This window comes from Mus musculus, chromosome 14, assembly GCF_000001635.26.
Source record: "Mus musculus strain C57BL/6J chromosome 14, GRCm38.p6 C57BL/6J".
Classification (NCBI taxonomy): domain Eukaryota; kingdom Metazoa; phylum Chordata; class Mammalia; order Rodentia; family Muridae; genus Mus; species Mus musculus.
The window spans coordinates 71605081-71627518 of record NC_000080.6 but is presented as its reverse complement, the minus strand read 5'-3'; the positions used below and the strand labels follow the sequence as shown (position 1 = coordinate 71627518).

At 40.0% G+C, this 22438-nt stretch overlaps 1 long non-coding RNA gene across 1 annotated transcript in view; it reads right to left on the bottom strand.

Moving 5' to 3' along the window:
* Positions 1 to 7012, bottom strand: part of Gm34819 — a 113292-nt gene extending 106280 nt beyond the window's left edge. The window contains exon 1 of the long non-coding RNA XR_383575.3: positions 6940 to 7012. This is a non-coding gene — a long non-coding RNA (predicted gene, 34819). The remainder of the gene's footprint in view (positions 1 to 6939) is intronic.
* Positions 7013 to 22438: the final 15426 nt, after the last annotated feature.

Below are 22438 nucleotides of genomic sequence, written 5' to 3'. Positions count from 1 at the left end.
CGAGACTCGAGCCCCGGGCTACCTTGCCAGCAGAGTCTTGCCCAACACCCGCAAGGGTCCACACGGGACTCCCCACGGGACCCTAAGACCTCTGGTGAGTGGATCACAGTGCCTGCCCCAATCCAATCGCGCGGAACTTGAGACTGCAGTACATAGGGAAGCAGGCTACCCGGGCCTGATCTGGGGCACAAGTCCCTTCCGCTCGACTCGAGACTCGAGCCCCGGGCTACCTTGACAGCAGAGTCTTGCCCAACACCCGCAAGGGCCCACACGGGACTCCCCACGGGACCCTAAGACCTCTGGTGAGTGGAACACAGCGCCTACCCCAATCCAATCGCGTGGAACTTGAGACTGCGGTACATAGGGAAGCAGGCTACCCGGGCTTGATCTGGGGCACAAACCCCTTCCACTCCACTCGAGCCCCGGCTACCTTGCCAGCTGAGTCGCCTGACACCCGCAAGGGCCCACACAGGATTCCACACGTGATCCTAAGACCTCTAGTGAGTGGAACACAACTTCTGCCAGGAGTCTGGTTCGAACACCAGATATCTGGGTACCTGCCTTGCAAGAAGAGAGCTTGCCTGCAGAGAATACTCTGCCCACTGAAACTAAGGAGAGTGCTACCCTCCAGGTCTGCTCATAGAGGCTAACAGAGTCACCTGAAGAACAAGCTCTTAACAGTGACAACTAAAACAGCTAGCTTCAGAGATTACCAGATGGCGAAAGGCAAACGTAAGAATCCTACTAACAGAAATCAAGACCACTCACCATCATCAGAACGCAGCACTCCCACCCCACCTAGTCCTGGGCACCCCAACACAACCGAAAATCTAGACCCAGATTTAAAAACATTTCTCATGATGATGATAGAGGACATCAAGAAGGACTTTCATAAGTCACTTAAAGATTTACAGGAGAGCACTGCTAAAGAGTTACAGGCTCTTAAAGAAAAGCAGGAAAACACAGCCAAACAGGTGATGGAAATGAACAAAACCATACTAGAACTAAAAGGGGAAGTAGACACAATAAAGAAAACCCAAAGCGAGGCAACGCTGGAGATAGAAACCCTAGGAAAGAGATCTGGAACCATAGATGCGAGCATCAGCAACAGAATACAAGAAATGGAAGAGAGAATCTCAGGTGCAGAAGATTCCATAGAGAACATCGACACAACAGTCAAAGAAAATACAAAATGCAAAAGGATCCTAACTCAAAACATCCAGGTAATCCAGGACACAATGAGAAGACCAAACCTACGGATAATAGGAATTGATGAGAATGAAGATTTTCAACTTAAAGGGCCAGCTAATATCTTCAACAAAATAATAGAAGAAAACTTCCCAAACATAAAGAAAGAGATGCCCATGATCATACAAGAAGCATACAGAACTCCAAATAGACTGGACCAGAAAAGAAATTCCTCCCGACACATAATAATCAGAACAACAAATGCACTAAATAAAGATAGAATATTAAAAGCAGTAAGGGAAAAAGGTCAAGTAACATATAAAGGAAGGCCTATCAGAATTACACCAGACTTTTCACCAGAGACTATGAAAGCCAGAAGAGCCTGGACAGATGTTATACAGACACTAAGAGAACACAAATGCCAGCCCAGGCTACTATACCCGGCCAAACTCTCAATTACCATAGATGGAGAAACCAAAGTATTCCACGACAAAACCAAGTTCACACAATATCTTTCCACGAATCCAGCCCTTCAAAGGATAATAACAGAAAAGAAGCAATACAAGGACGGAAATCACGCCCTAGAACAACCAAGAAAGTAATCATTCAACAAACCAAAAAGAAGACAGCCACAAGAACAGAATGCCAACTCTAACAACAAAAATAAAAAGGAGCAACAATTACTTTTCCTTAATATCTCTTAATATCAATGGACTCAATTCCCCAATAAAAAGACATAGACTAACAGACTGGCTACACAAACAGGACCCAACATTCTGCTGCTTACAGGAAACCCATCTCAGGGAAAAAGACAGACACTACCTCAGAGTGAAAGGCTGGAAAACAATTTTCCAAGCAAATGGACTGAAGAAACAAGCTGGAGTAGCCATTTTAATATCGGATAAAATCGACTTCCAACCCAAAGTTATCAAAAAAGACAAGGAGGGACACTTCATACTCATCAAAGGTAAAATCCTCCAAGAGGAACTCTCAATTCTGAATATCTACGCTCCAAATGCAAGGGCAGCCACATTCATTAGAGACACTTTAGTAAAGCTCAAAGCATACATTGCACCTCACACAATAATAGTGGGAGACTTCAACACACCACTTTCTTCAAAGGACAGATCGTGGAAACAGAAACTAAACAGGGACACAGTGAAACTAACAGAAGTTATGAAACAAATGGACCTGACAGATATCTACAGAACATTTTATCCTAAAACAAAAGGATATACCTTCTTCTCAGCACCTCACGGGACCTTCTCCAAAATTGACCATATAATTGGTCACAAAACAGGCCTCAACAGATACAAAAATATTGAAATTGTCCCATGTATCCTATCAGACCACCATGGCCTAAGACTGATCTTCAATAACAACATAAATAATGGAAAGCCAACATTCACGTGGAAACTGAATAACACTCTTCTCAATGATACCTTGGTCAAGGAAGGAATAAAGAAAGAAATTAAAGACTTTTTAGAGTTTAATGAAAATGAAGCAACAACGTACCCAAACCTATGGGACACAATGAAAGCATTTCTAAGAGGGAAACTCATAGCTCTGAGTGCCTCCAAGAAGAAACGGGAGACAGCACATACTAGCAGCTTGACAACACATCTAAAAGCCCTAGAAAAAAAGGAAGCAAATTCACCCAAGAGGAGTAGACGGCAGGAAATAATCAAACTCAGGGGTGAAATCAACCAAGTGGAAACAAGAAGAACTATTCAAAGAATTAACCAAACGAGGAGTTGGTTCTTTGAGAAAATCAACAAGATAGATAAACCCTTAGCTAGACTCACTAAAGGGCACAGGGACAAAATCCTAATTAACAAAATCAGAAATGAAAAGGGAGACATAACAACAGATCCTGAAGAAATCCAAAACACCATCAGATCCTTCTACAAAAGGCTATACTCAACAAAACTGGAAAACCTGGATGAAATGGACAAATTTCTGGACAGATACCAGGTACCAAAGTTGAATCAGGATCAAGTTGACCATCTAAACAGTCCCATATCACCTAAAGAAAGAGAAGCAGTTATTAATAGTCTCCCAACCAAAAAAAGCCCAGGACCAGATGGGTTTAGTGCAGAGTTCTATCAGACCTTCAAAGAAGATCTAATTCCAATTCTGCACAAACTATTCCACAAAATAGAAGTAGAAGGTACTCTACCCAACTCATTTTATGAAGCCACTATTACTCTGATACCTAAACCACAGAAAGATCCAACAAAGATAGAGAACTTCAGACCAATTTCTCTTATGAATATCGATGCAAAAATCCTCAATAAAATTCTCGCTAACCGAATCCAAGAACACATTAAAGCAATCATCCATCCTGACCAAGTAGGTTTTATTCCAGGGATGCAGGGATGGTTTAATATACGAAAATCCATCAATGTAATCCATTATATAAACAAACTCAAAGACAAAAACCACATGATCATCTCGTTCGATGCAGAAAAAGCATTTGACAAGATCCAACACCCATTCATGATAAAAGTTTTGGAAAGATCAGGAATTCAAGGCCCATACCTAAACATGATAAAAGCAATCTACAGCAAACCAGTAGCCAACATCAAAGTAAATGGAGAGAAGCTGGAAGCAATCCCACTAAAATCAGGGACTAGACAAGGCTGCCCACTTTCTCCCTACCTTTTCAACATAGTACTTGAAGTATTAGCCAGAGCAATTCGACAACAAAAGGAGATCAAGGGGATACAAATTGGAAAAGAGGAAGTCAAAATATCACTTTTTGCAGATGATATGATAGTATATATAAGTGACTCTAAAAATTCTACCAGAGAACTCCTAAACCTGATAAACAGCTTCGGTGAAGTAGCTGGATATAAAATAAACTCAAACAAGTCAATGGCCTTTCTCTATACAAAGAATAAACAGGCTGAGAAAGAAATTAGGGAAACAACACCCTTCTCAATAGTCACAAATAATATAAAATATCTTGGCGTGACTCTAACTAAGGAGGTGAAAGATCTGTATGATAAAAACTTCAAATCTCTGAAGAAAGAAATTAAAGAAGATCTCAGAAGATGGAAAGATCTCCCATGCTCATGGATTGGCAGGATCAACATTGTAAAAATGGCTATGTTGCCAAAAGCAATCTACAGATTCAATGCAATCCCCATCAAAATTCCAACTCAATTCTTCAACGAATTGGAAGGAGCAATTTGCAAATTTGTCTGGAATAACAAAAAACCTAGGATAGCAAAAAGTCTTCTCAAGGATAAAAGAACTTCTGGCGGAATCACCATGCCAGACCTAAAGCTTTACTACAGAGCAATTGTGATAAAAACTGCATGGTACTGGTATAGAGACAGACAAGTAGACCAATGGAATAGAATTGAAGATCCAGAAATGAACCCACACACCTATGGTCACTTGATCTTCGACAAGGGAGCTAAAACCATCCAGTGGAAGAAAGACAGCATTTTCAACAATTGGTGCTGGCACAACTGGTTGTTATCGTGTAGAAGAATGCGAATCGATCCATACTTATCTCCTTGTACTAAGGTCAAATCTAAGTGGATCAAGGAACTTCACATAAAACCAGAGACACTGAAACTTATAGAGGAGAAAGTGGGGAAAAGCCTTGAAGATATGGGCACAGGGGAAAAATTCCTGAACAGAACAGCAATGGCTTGTGCTGTAAGATCGAGAATCGACAAATGGGACCTAATGAAACTCCAAAGTTTCTGCAAGGCAAAAGACACCGTCAATAAGACAAAAAGACCACCAACAGATTGGGAAAGGATCTTTACCTATCCTAAATCAGATAGGGGACTAATATCCAACATATATAAAGAACTCAAGAAGGTGGACTTCAGAAAATCAAATAACCCCATTAAAAAATGGGGCTCAGAACTGAACAAAGAATTCTCACCTGAGGAATACCGAATGGCAGAGAAGCACTTGAAAAAATGTTCAACATCCTTAATCATCAGGGAAATGCAAATCAAAACAACCCTGAGATTCCACCTCACACCAGTCAGAATGGCTAAGATCAAAAATTCAGGTGACAGCAGATGCTGGCGAGGATGTGGAGAAAGAGGAACACTCCTCCATTGTTGGTGGGAGTGCAGGCTTGTACAACCACTCTGGAAATCAGTCTGGCGGTTCCTCAGAAAACTGGACATAGTACTACCGGAGGATCCAGCAATACCTCTCCTGGGCATATATCCAGAAGATGCCCCAACAGGTAAGAAGGACACATGCTCCACTATGTTCATAGCAGCCTTATTTATAATAGCCAGAAGCTGGAAAGAACCTAGATGCCCCTCAACAGAGGAATGGATACAGAAAATGTGGTACATCTACACAATGGAGTACTACTCAGCTATTAAAAAGAATGAATTTATGAAATTCCTAGCCAAATGGATGGACCTGGAGGGCATCATCCTGAGTGAGGTAACACATTCACAAAGAAACTCACACAATATGTATTCACTGATAAGTGGATATTAGCCCCAAACCTAGGATACCCAAGATATAAGATATAATTTGCTAAACACATGAAACTCAAGGAGAATGAAGACTGAAGTGTGGACACTATGCCCCTCCTTAGATTTGGGAACAAAACACCCATGGAAGGAGTTACAGAGACGGAGTTTGGAGCTGAGATGAAAGGATGGACCATGTAGAGACTGCCATAGCTAGGGATCCACCCCATAATCAGCATCCAAATGCTGACACCATTGCATACACTAGCAAGATTTTATTGAAAGGACGCAGATGTAGCTGTCTCTTGTGGGACTATGCCGGGGCCCAGCAAACACAGAAGTGGATGCTCACAGTCAGCTAATGGATGGATCATAGGGCTCCCAATGGAGGAGCTAGAGAAAGTAGCCAAGGAGCTAAAGGGATCTGCAACCCTATAGGTGGAACAACATTATGAGCTAACCAGTACCCCGGAGCTCTTGACTCTAGCTGCATATATATCAAAAGATGGCCTAGTCGGCCATCACTGGAAAGAGAGGCCCATTGGACTTGCAAACTTTATATGCCCCAGTACAGGGGAATACCAGGGCCAAAAAGGGGGAGTGGGTGGGCAGGGGAGTGGGGGTGGGTGGATATGGGGGACTTTTGGTATAGCATTGGAAATGTAAATGAGTTAAATACCTAATAAAAAATGGAAAAAAAAAATGAATGGACGCAAGCCTCACTGTTCTTTTATCCTTTGGTGCAGATTGATTCACACACTTATGCTATAGCTCATTAACCCAAGTAAGCACACATCTTGGCCTAACCACAGGAGCATTGAAAAACCCCAATTTCCTGTCATCTCAAGCAAAGGAAAGGGACTTAGTGAGCTAGCATTGCCTTTGACACAGAAGAAAACAAGCCAGACAGCATTTGAGTTTGTGACATTGCTGGGCAGGTTAACCTTGATTTAGATCCCATTCTGAAATGAATCTGCATTATGACAGCAATTCTCAGAAATGAAGGGGTAAACTCGGTCAAGGTCATAATCAATAACAATATCTGGATGACTTGTTTTATGCCCTGGATCTTCAAAAGTTAATAAAATGATGATTGGAGAAGATTAAATCCATGTTCTTCTGTAAGAGCTACACATATATTATCCTACCATCTAATCTAACAAAATGACACAAAGTGAACCAAACACATCCTACAGAAGAGTTCTATAAATTATGATGCTAAAGATGTTCTAATAAAGATTTTATATTATTTACCTTCGAGGAATAATAAAAAAATATCAATATGTACCTGAGAGACAATATCTTCTCCAGAAAAGCATTTCGCTAACTTCTCCGGGTGTGTTTTTGCAGCCTTCTTCTTATTGCCTCAAACTAATCTGAGAATGTACATTTAAATATTTTTATCACATTCTATTTGCGGGCTTCAGAAGCCTCTCAGTCTGTGTCTTGCATAACAGAGTCAAGATGAATGTCTGCCATGTGTAATTTAGAGGTGTTTTCCCTCTGGGTTCACATTGGTTTTTCTTATGACCCACTTATTATCTTACATCCTGCGTGGGTGGTTTTCTCCCCTCTCCACCTTTGTTAACCTTTTGCTTGTGGCTTCTCTTCCCAGTTGTTCATAACCTACCTGCAGAAGGAGTAGAGTGTGTTTGCCTCCCACCCAAGGACTAAGCAGACTTAACCCCAGATAAATCACATTCTCTAAACTTGGATGTGATAAATTCCAGGTTTGGGATACAGTAGAAAAATCCTTTTCCTCTGCATCTTTAATATATTATGGAAATGTAATATCATGTTACAATGAGTCTAAATCTTGGGTACATAGGATCCATTCAGACTTTGTTCTAGAATAATCCAGCTTTTAGAAAACAGCCATCTTTCAGCAGAAGAGAGGCATGAAATCAACTGCTGGAAAAATGGGCTCAGCATGGCTGAATTCTCTGCAGTTGAAAATAAGATAAACAAGAAGCAGGATGAGATCTAGTTCGTATGTAATGATACTGTAATTTGGGGAAGGTAATTTAAATTCCACTCATTTGTTGTAATCAGAATGTGAAGGCTGGGTTTTCTTTCGGGGCTCATTCTGGTCAGTGGGTTTGCCAGCGAGTCATCCAATTCCTGAAGATTTTAAATGTATAACATACCTTTGAAAAATATATCTTTTTGAATTTTAAGAACAATGGTTGAAATCTCATGAACATGTTTATATTTAACCCCACCACTTACTATTTATTATGCCTAGCTGTTTCAAGTGGCCCTCTACTTTTCATTTCTATTAATTTTTACTTTCTCAGTCACTGATTCCTGTTCTGCCATTATTGTTTCTAAATCCCAATTTTTATGACTTTTCATTCATCTTCATTCTTAAATTGTTAGTTTTTAACTCATTTTATCTTAGGAAGAGATTCTGATGTACATATTTACCATTACTCCACAGGAGTTGGAAATAAATTGTTCATAAAAAATGTACTTCAGGGAATTCATCAAAGCTTTCATTTTTGACCTTGGCCATGATCAATTTTTTATGTATATATCATGGTATTTTGAAGAGAAATATATTACCTTAGACTACACATTTTGACATACATATGTAAAATTAATCGCTCTTGTTAATATTCAGTCATCACTTTCACTATTTATTTGAGTCAATTTGATCTATAAAGTGATATTTTAAAGTTTCATTCTTTGGGTGATGCAATTATTCATACATTCTGAAGTCATTTTAGGATATTTAAAAGAGAAAATTTAATGACCATTATATCTTTATCATGAAGACTGACCCCATTAACCCTGCTAAAAGCTTGTTTTGAAATCTCCTTTTCTGCTATTAATGACCATTCCTCACTGCATTGCCTTGATGTATCAGGACATGCAATCTCATTTTAAAATTTTGTGAGTGAATTGGTTGTAGTTACATCTTACAAATGGTCCATGGGGAGATTTCTTTCGGTTTATGCTTGCTTGGGTTCTAAGAGTTTAAGATCCATTGTGCTTTAATATAAATATTTACCTTGTCATATTTTTTTTAACACAGACATTTATTTTAAGTTAGTTTCGGGGCTGCCAACATGGCTTCATGGGCAAAGGCGCTCAATGTCAGTCCTGACAGTCTAAATTTAACCTCCCACCTGAGTTGTATACCCAGAACCTACATGGTAGAGAGAATGGAGTCCCACACATTGTCCTGTGAACTCTACCTGTGCACTGTGACACAGGCACTACCCCATACATACAAACAAAATAAATAAATAAATATATGAAAAATAAGTGTAAAATTTTAACTTTGTTTTAGATTTTGGAACAAAACACGAAGATAGTGCAGATTCCATTTCCTGAATACCCAGTTCCACCTATTATGTACACTTGTGTTAGTAAAATGAACTTGTCATAGCTAAAGAACCAATATTGATGTATAATTACCAACTAAAGTTGGGATTGCTTTCAGGCTTCCTTGGATTTTACTGAATGATCCTTTTTTTTAACAGGATCCAAGCCAGATACCCATGTTACTTGATGTTGTTGTGTTAATCTCTTCTTGTCTGGGAGAGTGTCTCAATTTTTCACTGTTTTTGAATAGCATTCTTGACATAGCTCAATCAAGTATCTTACAAAATGTACTTTAAATGAAAATTGCTTTTATGTTATTTTTAAACTTATGTTATGGGTTTGAGACAAAGTGACTGTAGATATTAAATCTAGATACTTGGGCCTCCACATACTCACACACAAATACACATATACACTCACACACTCAAATATGCACTACACATATATGAGTATCTCTCATCAGTATGAGTATGAATTTTTACCACTGTTATTAACTTGGATTGCCTGAGGTATGACTGGTTATATTGTGCCAACTAGAAAAGTACTGATTTATATTTATACCATGGACTGTTATCAGTCAATAAAAGGAGCAAGCTATTGGCACATAAAACAACATAAATCGGTTTTAAATGCCTTACCCCTGGTCCAAAAGCTATTCTCTAAATTCTATATAGTGCATGAATCTCTTTATGTACCATCTTCAAAGTGGCAAAACTACAACTGTGGAAAGGTTTTTGGGGTGCATCTAGTTTGGGAGTACTGCAAATAAAGCTGCTATGCAGTTTTACGTGAGGATACATTTTCATTTTCTTAGGACTGGCTCCCAAGAATATAACTTCTGGTACTGCAACTAAATGGTTAATTTTATATGGAACTGCCAAGCCATATTTCAGAGTGGCTCTACCACATCCCATTGCCATCAGCAATTCTCCTCAGATCTGCTTCCTTCGTACCCTTTCAAGTCTTTGACTTATTTCATCTTTTCTTCCTTTAAAATATTACACATATGATAGGTATTGAGAGACCAAATCTTATGGGTTTGGACTCTATGGGATCCATCCCATAATCAGCTTCCAAATGCTGACACCATTGCATACACTAGCAAGATTTTGCTGAAAGGACGCAGATATAGCTCTCTCTTGTGAGACTATGCCGGGGCCTAGTAAACACAGAAGTAGATGCTCACAGTCAGCTATTGGATGGGTCACACGGCCACCAATGGAGGATCTAGAGAAAGTACCCAAGGAGCTAAAGGGATCTGCAACCCTATAGGTGGAACAACAATATGAACTAACCAGTACCCCGGAGGTCTTGTCTCTAGCTGCATATGTATCAAACGATGGCCTAGTCGGCCATCACTGCAAAGAGAGGCCCATTGGACTTGCAAACTTTATATGCCCCAGTACAGGGGAATGCCAGGGCCAAAAAGGGGGAGTGGGTGGGTAGGGGATTGGGGGGGTGGGTATGGGGGACCTTTGGGATAGCATTGAAAATGTAAATGAGGAAAATACCTAATTAAAAAAGAAAAAAAAGAAAGAAAACCTGACCTAAGGTTAAACTTAAGTTAACTAACAGGTCACTACCTAGCACCAAATTCCAGACTACCTCCAACCCCTAACAATGTCTGTGCCTAGTATCAGGTTCCACGTTACCTCCCAACGAGACCTGCATCTAACATCAGTTTCCAGGTTATTCTCCAGCAAATCTTCACCTCCAGGTTACAAGCCTGCCTCTGACACTTCAGTTCCTAACAATCACCAATCAGAAGGAAAACAGAAGTTTATGGTTTGGCTCCTAGAACCAGCAAATTGTGTTAAAGGCCATAATGTCTCCCCAATCTAATGTTTGTACCAGGCTAAATACCATTCTTGCATCTCTAAATATTTGCCTAAAACTGGGCTTGGAGCTCCTTCCCATCCTCTTGCATTAGAGATGGTGGTGTGGCCCAAGTTCTAGCTTAAATAAAGAGACCTTAATGTGATTACATCAGATTCGGCGCCTTGGTGGTCATTTTGGAGGTCACGAAGGCATAACTGTATGTGGTGAGATATATATGGTTTTAATTTAAATTTTCTAGCATGTAATGATATTGAACACATTTAACATTTGGCCATTTACTTTCATAACTCCTCCAGAACACTTCTGTGTTTTATTGGTGACCTGTGAGGCTCCTTTGTATATTCTAGGGTGAATAGAGTTAATTGTGAACGTGATTACATTAGTTTGGGTGGTAAGATCCATCCACTGTGGGTGGCACCATTCCCTTGGTGGAACCCTGGGCAGTAGAAATAGAAAAGGGGCAGTGAGCAACAGCATGTTCATCCTGTTTCCTGCTGAGGATGCAATTCAGCCAGCTGCTTCAAGCTCCTGCCACCCATACTTCCTCTCCATGATGAAATGCACCCACTGTGAGCCAGAACAAACCATTTTGTCCTTGAGTTGTCTTTGTCAGAGTATTTATCACAGCAACAGGCAAAGAAATTAAGAGATCTAGGTGTAAGTCACTTATAAACTGAGTAGTTTGGAAAAAGCTTTCTCCCAGCCTCAGTCTTGTATTCCTTTCTTTCTCAGAACAGAGGTTTTTAATCTAAGAGCAATTCGGTAATATTTTCACAGATAAAATTTTATTATTACATCTAACAGATTTTCATATCTATGAACTTCTAAATCCAGAAGATTTTCTCCTGTTTTATTCTAATAGCTTTATGGTTTTGTTTTATGTATAAATCCATGACTGTCTACAATTAATTTAAGTGTATTTTGCCTATCTTCCCTTATCTAGTCTTATGCTTTATTATTTTTACTTCTTTATGGTTTGTGATCACTAGCTTTGCCACCTTTACACAAGTTAAAATCAGCTGGGAAACAGTTTCAATAAGAGAGTATATATACTGGGCTGGCCACTGAGCATGTTTGTGGAGGGTTGCCTTAAGTTAGTTGCTGTCAGAAGACCTAGCCTACTGTTGGCAGCACCATTCTCTATGTAGGGAGTCATGTATAAGGGTAGAGAAATCAAGGAGAGAAAAAGCAGGAAGCTGAGTGTGCATGCAATCATTTCCCCCTATTCATGACTGTGAATATACCTAACTAGCTGCATCACTCTACTGCCACTGTGACTATGACTTCTCTACTATAAAGGAACCTGGAATTGCAAACTAAATTAGCCTCTTTCTTTCCCAAGATGTTTTTGCCTGAAAATTCCTTCACACCAACAGAAATGAAAGTATGCATGTCTTCTTTCCTATGTCTACTCTCCAATGATTTTGTGATTTGAGTTGTATAATTACAAAGTTTAAAATAAATGAATGAGATTTCCTAATTAACCATATTTAAATGAAACAAATCTATTGATTTTGTTGTAATAAGATTTAACCTCTTCTTGGTTTTCCTCTGTACTATACAGATGAATATTTTGAATAGACTTTTTGTCATTTGCATTTTTCTAATTATAACAACAATTAATTCAATAACTATATTTATTTAATTTTATTGCTCGCTTCAATTCTATTTTGAAACAACTATGGTTATTTTCAATAATTTCATTATTCTACTGGTTATTATTCATCATTTCTATAATTGTTTGAATCATTTAAACTTACAATATATAAATGAATGATAAAATTTAGGAAGTGAGTCTGAACATAACTCAGGATGGTTATCTGGGAACACCAACCTTTTGAGATAATTACATTCTTGGTAGGCATGGTAGCACACGTCTGTTATCTCAGCATTTGGAAAGACAGGAGATCAAGGTATCCTCAGCAACACAGTGAGATCAAGGCAACAAATAAATACAGGAATATATTATAAACAAATATATAAAATGTAGATAGATAGATAGATAGATAGATAGATAGATAGATAGATAGATAGATAGATAGATAGATGAATAATCTGCCTCAGAAAGAAGGAAGGACTCTATTTCTTATTATGCTGTAAATACTTTTACTTTTTAAAAAATTTGACAATATGGAAAGAAGGCAGGGTACAGAACCAGTATCAGCTTTGATTTCTCAAACAAGAAAAGGCTGAGAGCTGAAAAAGAAAACTAAATCAAGAATTAAATGTTGTCCCAAAGGTCAAGTAGGATAATTACTGAGGAAAAAAAAGTTATAGGATTTGTAATTAGAAAGTAATTATGACTTTTGAAAGAATGATTGCAAAGAGATTGTGAAACAAAAGCCGAGTTCTTAGATGTGGACTGAGACTCAGAGATAGCATCCTAAGAAGTGTCTAGCCTCCTCTCCCGGCTGTAGAGAAGTGACTCCTCCAAGGTTAACAGTTAATGTTGTACAAAATACCAAGGATGCAAAGCAGCTCTGCATGTTCTCTTGTCTGCTCTGTCTGTGACAGGAGCAGAAGTGGGGAGAAAGGCACATTTGTCTAGTCAGATGAGCAGGGTCAGTGGCAAGGAACAGGTGAAAGGGTGAACCTTATAGGAATGAATGAAGCAAAATGAGAGGCGTAGAATGGTAGAAAGGCAGGAAAATGGGAGTTGTACCTGGTATTTTTAATTTAGAGGAAAAAAACAAAAATCAAAACAAGAAAAGTGTCTTGAGATCATGTTCCTTCTGAAAGGACCCCATTCTTTCAAGGTCACCATGGAAACTAAGAATTGGCCTGGAATTCAGCAAATCCAGTAACACTTTACATTTCTACTTTACCTCTGGAAGTAGTGATGGCTAAGCTGTGTCTCATATTCTTTACATTCCTCTATCACAAGTGGCAGGGAGCCATCAAAACCAAGCCAAGGACAGCAACTGTAGACTTAGATGCATTGAGGAGAAGGGAGGTAGGTATAATTTTTGGTCTACTTTATTGGGTTCTTATATCTACAAGCCTTTGCCACCTCCATCATTTCCAAACCCTCAACCCAGACAGGAGAGAAATAAGGTTAGAGGGGGAAAGGGGTATAGACCTTTTTACACTACTTCCTTCTGCTTAGGGGCATAGAGTTCCTTGGGGCAAGTTCAATGTTCATCGTCAGGATATCTCCAATTTCTTCTTCTCATCTCTTTGCTCATGTCCATTTGACAAACCACAGCAACAGCCACCAGGATCAGCAAGGGGCAGCACTAGTAGGGAACCAGAGGCAGGGGCAGCAGCAGCCCACACAGGCCTTCTCAGGCTCTCCCATTTACACCCCCTCAAAAGCCCTCAGAATCCCAAACATAAACTATCTGCAGCTGGCCAAAATCTCACCCCTCCTAGAACATGAGACTGACATAGTTAGCAGCTATGGATAATCTGAAGCAGCCCCATATCCAAAACCTGGGATTGAAACAAAAACATAGTCATATAACATAAATGACTTCTAAAGAAACCAAAATTCTCACTACAGAGAACATTAAGAGTCACAGAGAAAACATGGGCAGGCTCAGAGGTTGTAGCTTACTACACTCGCATTTTTCAGATGTAATGAATCACGGTACTAAATGCACATCCAGCGAGAGTAGATACCATAGCTTAGGTTCTTGGCAATGCCTGCTTCAACCATTCTCATTGATATTTTACTGTTTAATTCCCTGATTTTTATATCACACTTGATTTTATCCAATACCTTAAATCCTAGTAAAAATAGAAAAGCTGTAACTGTTCCCTCCCCTGCGATATACTCTGACTCATAAAAGTAGAAGACAGGAAGTATGTCAAACCCAAACAGCTTCACTGTTATCATTACAGGGACCTCGACAGTGATGGATCTGGTGCTGTCCTGCTGGCTACAAAGAGCCCCAGGTCAGGGAGTTTCTCTGTTGGCTCTCCAATCACTCCAGTCTTGAGTTCTCCTAAGCCAGCTGGGAAGCAAACTGGAACTGCTGTCCATTAACATTTTTTCGGTTTTCTGCAGTGTACTCTAATTTATCCCTGTCATTTAGACGCAGGCAGTGGTCTTTAGCTTATTTCTGAGATCTGATTACATTTTTTATTCATAGAGAAGTAAGATTTAGATATCGAAGATCAATAGCAACCTCCATCATGCTTACATTATTAATAAGAAAGATGTTGTATGAAGACTGCCTGGTGTATTGGATTTGCTCAGCAGCTGGGCTCATTGCAGACAGGTAAAACACTTGCATTGCAATTCACTTTGACTGCTCTCCCCTCTATATTCAAGGTGTGGTCTCCATAACTCTCATGCCTTTCACCATGGTTTGATACAAATGGCCATTAAATGGGAGTAGCAGCATCATTTATTGCAATGGGTCCAGAGGAAGAAGAGATCTGTTTTCTTGGGAGTCTTGGACTTCTGCTGTTTTGTAGACTGCCTTGACTCAACTAATTTCAGCAACATCATTAGAGTAACAGTAGGAGGTGAGTGGCTCTTTGCTTACCAGGCTTTTTTTTCCCCCATGCAACCCCAATGTCAGGAGTCCCATAGTTCTTCAGTACCAACTTGATACTCACACTGCTCATAGAGTCTGCTAGTTTGTTACACAAATTAAACAAGTGTCCTACTTACCCCAAATCAAAAATTTAGTTATTTGTATTGCCCAAGCATTTTCCCAAGAAAAGTGGAGGAAAATCTCAGAGGCCTGGGACAGTCATTGGAGGGACAAAAGTTATAACCTCTGTGTCCCTAGCTTATTTTTGTCAAATATCACCAAATTATCTGCTGTTGCCCCATTCTCTAGCTGAAGAAAATCTGTCAGAATTACCTGTATTTTCCTGTAGCTCAGTACCAAGCACAGCCAATGGTCAGGTTTCTCAGTTATCCTGTTAAGTGATTTGTGTAGCATTTAGTGCCACTGATCACAAACTTCTTGTTACCAACTCATTCTCTGACAGCTCCTGAAATTTGGCTCTGTCTGAACTCGTCTCCATCTGGGTTTCTCGGATTTTATCCCCATCTCTGCTCCCGAGGGTTCTTCTCCTAGCCCATTCAGATAAAACCCCTCATGCATCCTTTGCAATTCCATCTGCATTGTGGCGTTGACTACCTCTGTAATGTTTTGGCTCTCAAACCATCCAGTGTACATAAATGAGACTAGTGTGAGTAGTTCTGGACTGAGTGTCTATGTCACTCTCTGCTTGATATTAGGCCTTGAGGTCATTTCTACCTAATTTGTCTAGAACAGTTCTAATGTTGTGTTAGGTATTCTACTTTTTCTCCCAGTGCTTCTGAGTGATTGTCAGAATATATCAACCAATTCAGTGCGATCTTCATTCACTTTCCTGTTACCTTCATTTTCTATCTTCACCTCCCCTTTAGGCTGTCACACCTGCCCTACCCTAGCCACAAGCTTTCTGTTCACAGCTGTTTCTTCCCTGCCATATTCTAAGATGCTAGGGATTTTCTTATTTTTCTAGTTTTCAACAAAGCTTCCCATAACAATTGTTCCAAATCACAACCATGAACTCCACATTCTCATATCTAGATCCCTTTAGTGGCTTTCCAGTATACATGGGGAAACTTAAATCTAGTATAGTGTATCTCCAATGTTTATGTTTTATGCTGTATGTTCTCAGCCTAGAGCAAAATCAGAGAGGAGTTTCTTGAGACAGGAGTCCAGCTCTCAAACTCACTAAGAGAAAATATTGTTGTTTCAACACTAGAAAGATGAGAATACAGTCTTGCACAGTTAAGTAACTTGTCAAACATCAAGCAGCCATCAGTATCAGAATCAAGATCCAAGGCAGGTTTTTACAGCTCTAAATCTGTGTTCTTATGGAAGCTACTCTCCTGCAATAACAGCAGAATTCAAAGTGAGAGCTGTTTGCTGGACTAGAATAGAGAAGGGTACTTGGAGGTTGCTATACATTAGGCCTTAAATGTCATACGAAGGCCAGTGTGCCAGATGCGGTCACTAGCCTACAGCAATGTTGGAGGGTAGTAGAACCTTTTAAGAGGTGGGGATTAGTGAAAGAAAATTAGGCAACGACTAACTTTGAAGGTGTGGTCTCAAAGAGATATCGACGGCCTGTTCTCACTCTTCTCTCTCTTCTGAGTATTCCTGCCCTCTTTCCTCTGTGCATTCCTACCCTGATGCTCTGCTTTGCCTTGGCCTCAGAAACAAGAGTAAACCCCGCCATGGGCATAAACCTCAAACACAGAAACCAAAGCTAACCTTCCTCTTAATAATTTGATTGACAAGATATTTTGTTAGAGGGATAGAAAGCCAACTAACATAGCAAAGATGGGGTCATGAAGTAGACCTTGAAGGACTTTGTGATTGGATCAAGGAGGAAAATAGAGAGAGAATGTCTCAGGAGCTTGGGACAAAGTAAACACATGCATAGAGAAGGAAATGTGCTCTAGATATGCAGGGAAAAATGAGAAAAAAGAAAGCCATAGGAATAGTAAAGAGTTGCCTAGAGAGGGCTGGTGGTGGCCCATTGGTCTTTTGCCCATCTATCATTAAGATCAGGCATCTCTAGCCATACTGCTGGCTCATATCACACAGACAAAGCCCTTGTATTTCCCTCATTTCCCTTCTACCCTTTCTCCCCCTTCCGAACACCAACCAGTGGGCAGCCCAAACACATTTCTCAAAGTCTAATTAACATCAACAATAGTTCAAGCTAATCGGCATAATTAATGGAGAGACAAGGCAATGACTGAGAGAATTATAAATGGGCAAAATCAAATGTGTTTGAGTCTGAAGCAGCAGCTATTCAGGAAAGCTGGAGTGGGAATGTGTAGCTTCGTCTCCCTTCCTTTCATTCCTCCTCCCTGGGTTCCCCTGCTACCCTGGCCCTTTGTCAGGCAGCATGAATACAAGGAGAGACAGACTCATCAAATCAGAGTCTGTCTTCAATGCAGGCAGTGACCTCGCCCAGAGAATTACTGTTATTAGACATAATTATATAATAATAGTTTCACAATGGCCAGGGCCACCTCCTCTTGTCTAATAACACCCACACACCCACAGTGAAGATGATCTCAGAATGGAACCATGGTTTCTGTCTGTCATGGTCTCTCCAAGTCCATACTCAGTTTTGGATCCTTCTCTTTATTGCTCTCATTTCTCTTCCTGCCCCCTGCTCCCACATCCTCCTCTTCACCTGCTTTATCCTTTACCCCCTTCCTTCTCTCTTCTCTTTTTTTAGTTTCTCCTGCCTCTATCTCCTAATTACCCTCTGTTTTGTGATTATTTTGTAAACACTGTGCTTCTTCATTCTTTTTATTTCACCCATAGGATCTTCATTTTCTCCACACATTTGGTGTTTGTGCAAAAGAAAAACAGAGTTCTATCATCTGTGGGATTTCTCTGCCTTTCTTCTTTCTATCTTCAGATGAGAATTCTGTGTTTTACTAGCACAAGACATCCCAAAATTTGCATACTTTTTTTTCTCCTCCCCATTCCCTTCTTCTCTACCTGCCCTTACTTTTTTTTTCTTTTCTTTTTTACATTTTCTCCTTCTCTTTTAACTTTTAGTATTGACTGACTCCTCAAAATGTCCCACCCAGTCAGACAATGGGTGAAAATGGCAGCTATGGGGGTAAAGCAGGTCTCTGCCACAGAACTTCCACCACTTTCCACAGTAGCTCTTTCTCTAGCCATAGCAATCAGATATGAGGTTCAACCTTATTTTTATCATGCAAGCCTACCCCATCCATTTCAGATCTATATTTGACCAGAAAGATCCTGGAGGCCAAGAAGCCAGACTCAGCCTTGGCCTGGTAATCAGAGCTGAGGGCCGAATTGTGAGAATCTAACAGAGTAAAGCTTCTCTTGTGTCCAAGACAGATGATCTCAATGATGCTATTGCTTCTCATCTCCATGCTGTGCCTATAGCTCGACAAAACAAGATGATATATGTTTAGTACAATAAGACAGTATGGTGTGCAGCCTGGCCCTACCTATGGACTTCCCTAGACCAGCCCTGAGGACCTCTGAAAATGAATATAAGACTAACAGTTGCTGAGCAGAAAGGAGGAAGGAGAAATTAAAAAAAATCAGAAAGTCAGTAATCCCATTACGTTAGAGGCTGAGGCAGGAGAATTGCCACATTTTTAAGCCCACTAAGGTGGTGAGTTTCAAACTAGCTTATTCTACATAGCAAGACTGCCTGGAAAACTGTAACAAAACAAAAGAAGAACCATAGACAAGAAGCCAGGTAGCACTTTAATGTAAAGGATGTCAACTCTAACGCAACAGGGGAAAGGAAGAACAAGACAGCATTTGCGGAGCTGCCCTGCAAGGGTTAACCTATGTGCCCATGCTGGCACTTCATTAAGATGAGTAAAGGTTTGGAGTTCAGAGCTTTCCTGGCAGAAAGGATGATTTACTTCCCCTCTCACTTATATATGCAACCCAGGGGTCAGCAAGAATGTTTTGGAATTCACATTACATACAGCCCTGGATATTTCAGCAATAATCTTTAAACACCATACCTCTGCTTGCATATATTTGTAGGAAGCAAAATGGAATTATGAAGAATCCAGGATTTAGAACCTAAAGACTTGGTTCCAATGCATTACTATGTAATGTAGCTCATAGACTCCCTCTGCAAAACAGATTGCAATAACAAACTTTAAAAGAATATGTAATATTATTTGTATTATTAACGTGTATCTGCTATGTATTTACTGTAATGCTATATATTTACTGTAAATATTTCAAAATAAAATATGTGCTAAAATGTTCCATAATCCTATACTATACAAGCTGGTTTTCATGTTATCTCCAGAAGCAGGATATATATGTAATATCATATAATAGATATGGACTGATAAGTATCTGTGTCTGGTCTAATATAGAAAGGGATGATTATAAATAAGTGACTAAGTCTGCAGTGTGAAGGTCACATCACATAGAGAATGATGCAAAGCTCTTTATGTTCCTTGAAGCCCTGAAGAGCACCATGAAGGTGACATAAAATACAAAACTAGGATTGAGGGGAGGAATGCCTTCAGTTGTAGCAAGCCACACATGGCACATCTCATTTAGCTGGAGTTTCTCCTCCCTGTCCACAGAGGTGGACCAGCTGTTAAAGCCCTGCATGAATGTCTATCTCTGGCATTCTGAAGGTGAATCTTTCCCTTCCCATGTACTGTTAAACCTCTAGCATGACATCCAAAGGGGGTGGGGTGGGGGGGGCAGATTAAAAAGAGAAAGAAAGAAAAGAAAAAATCCACAGACTATGAAGCAGGAAAAAGTCTTGGCTATTTTTCTCTTGTATGTGCCCTGGGGTGTCTCTCCACAACCTTGGAGACCAGTTCATAAGTGTCACAATGAGTTCATTAAAGGCCATTTGGAAGCAAAGTTTGCTAAGCAAGCTACTAATAGGAAGTAAAGATTCCCCTCCTTTCCTTAAGATTGCCAAGGACATTTAGCCATGCAGTGTGGACTATGCCTGAGAGTGACAAGTTCAAGTGTAATTGCACATAATGTCTTTCCACAGCCCACATGCTGCCACCATCAGGAAGCTGGAGTACTGGGGACATCTTCCTCAGTAGTAGTTCTGTAGGGTGTTCTGCCCTCAGCATAGGTTCACGATGTTCTACTCACACCTGGCTAAATCAAGACACACGGTAATATCATGAGCAAGGATGAGAATAAGTAGGTCTAAAAAATTTCAGAGCTCCTATTCCTGAAAGGTATTTGTATCAGCCTTCCCACATGAGAGAGACCTGAGAGTGTGACTGAGGAATCAGCAATCACTACCCGGCTTCCCATATCTAAAAACCAGAGCCCAGAGCTCAGAGAGTGTGTGCCTGTGAGGCTTAGACTCGCCCTGGGAAAAGACATGATACCTAGACTCACAGCTGGTCATTAAACAGAAAATAACCGAAGACTCATCCAATCCAGTTGGAAACCACCAAACATTCATCTTAAAACACTCTCCTGTTAAGAGTCCCATTCAGTTCTAACTGTCTCTCAGAATTTAATATGTATATATATATATATATATATATATATATATATATGCTTTTTATACTCTACTAGAAATAAACTTAGCTCCTGATGGAGATGAAAGGGGGAATTTAAGAATGTTAAGTACTTTTAAATGCTCTATTTATTATGCTATGGATTGTATTTGGTTTCTGAGATTCTTTTGTCATTATGTGATTTTGGAGAGAGTTGGGTCCTCTTTACATATTTTTTCTCCTCTTCTCCAGGGAGCTTGTAGTACTTTAAAACACTGTTACATAATAGATAGTATAATCACTGTAAATTAAATGTGCCTCTGCCAAGTTTTGCTTTATGTTAATTCTATTGTATAGTCACAGCTGTTAGGAAAAGGAGCTATAGATTGGCAAGGGATGTAGGTTTCCAGATTGGACAAGAATCCACAGCCACAGGTACTGTGCTACATATTGTGTGTCAACCCAGTATAAGCTTGTGCTTTGGAAGGGAACAGAGGCAAAGGATGAGATAGTGCACCCTGATGTGGTCTAGGAAAGACCAACCTTGACTCCCAGCACAGTGTCCAAGGCAGATTTTAGAGACCATCAGTAATTAGGGTCTAGGAAAGACCTCACTCTAGACAAGTTTACAATCAGAATCATGTCTCCCAAGGAAAAGTTGTTGCCTTGAGTATGACACTATTATTACCAGCTGCCATCAAACATGAGCCAGTATATAAAAAGGAGCTATAGATTTGCTTAGGGAACTAGAAAAATCTTGCAAGGACAGACAGCCTTTCTCTGTTACACAGTCTTAGAGATTGAAGAATCCTTCCCCCTTTAGGGAGGGAGAAGTTGATATGACAAAGATGTGACATACTACAGACACAAACCAGGAAGAGAAGTCAGCTGGAGTGGACAAGTTTCTAGCATGGTGACCAGGGGACACGTGTGATGTGTACAGAAGACCAAAGATACTAATGTGAAGAAAATATTCCAGAAGGCACAAAGCAGATTTATTATTATTTTTGACATCTATTATTTATCAGCCACTGTGTGATAAAAATTGTAAGCCATGGTTCACTCATATTATTTATTATGATACCAAATTATTAATCCACCACTCAGGTTATACTTCTCTGGAAAGAGAATCTGAAGAGAGCAGCAATTAGTTTGGCAAAGCCATATACATAGTAATGGACCATACCTAAACTGTGATATAAGATTCCATGTAACCCCAAGTGCAAAGTCAAGAGAGGCTGAGAGGGAAAGATAGAAACAGGAAATGATCTGATCTCTGTGACCCAGGGAGCACTGTGTTGATGCTAGCACTTGTCATGGTCTAAGGGGGCAGTATGCTAGGGAAATGGGGTGGTCCACTCAACAGAAAGTAAGAGACAGAAGACAAAGTTCTATATAGATTGTGCATATCAGTCAGCTTGGTTACATCAGATGTTTATTGCTTGGAATTATGGCAGCTGGGAAGTTCCAGCCCCGGTAAGCTACTGGTGTGGAATCTCTTCCTAGTTTGAATATGGTCACGTTCTCACTGAGTCCTCATTCATATGATAGAGAAACAGAAGCACATAGACCCATGGGCAGACATACCACATGTGGGCACCCACACACATGGGCAAACACACTGACATACACACTCTCATACACG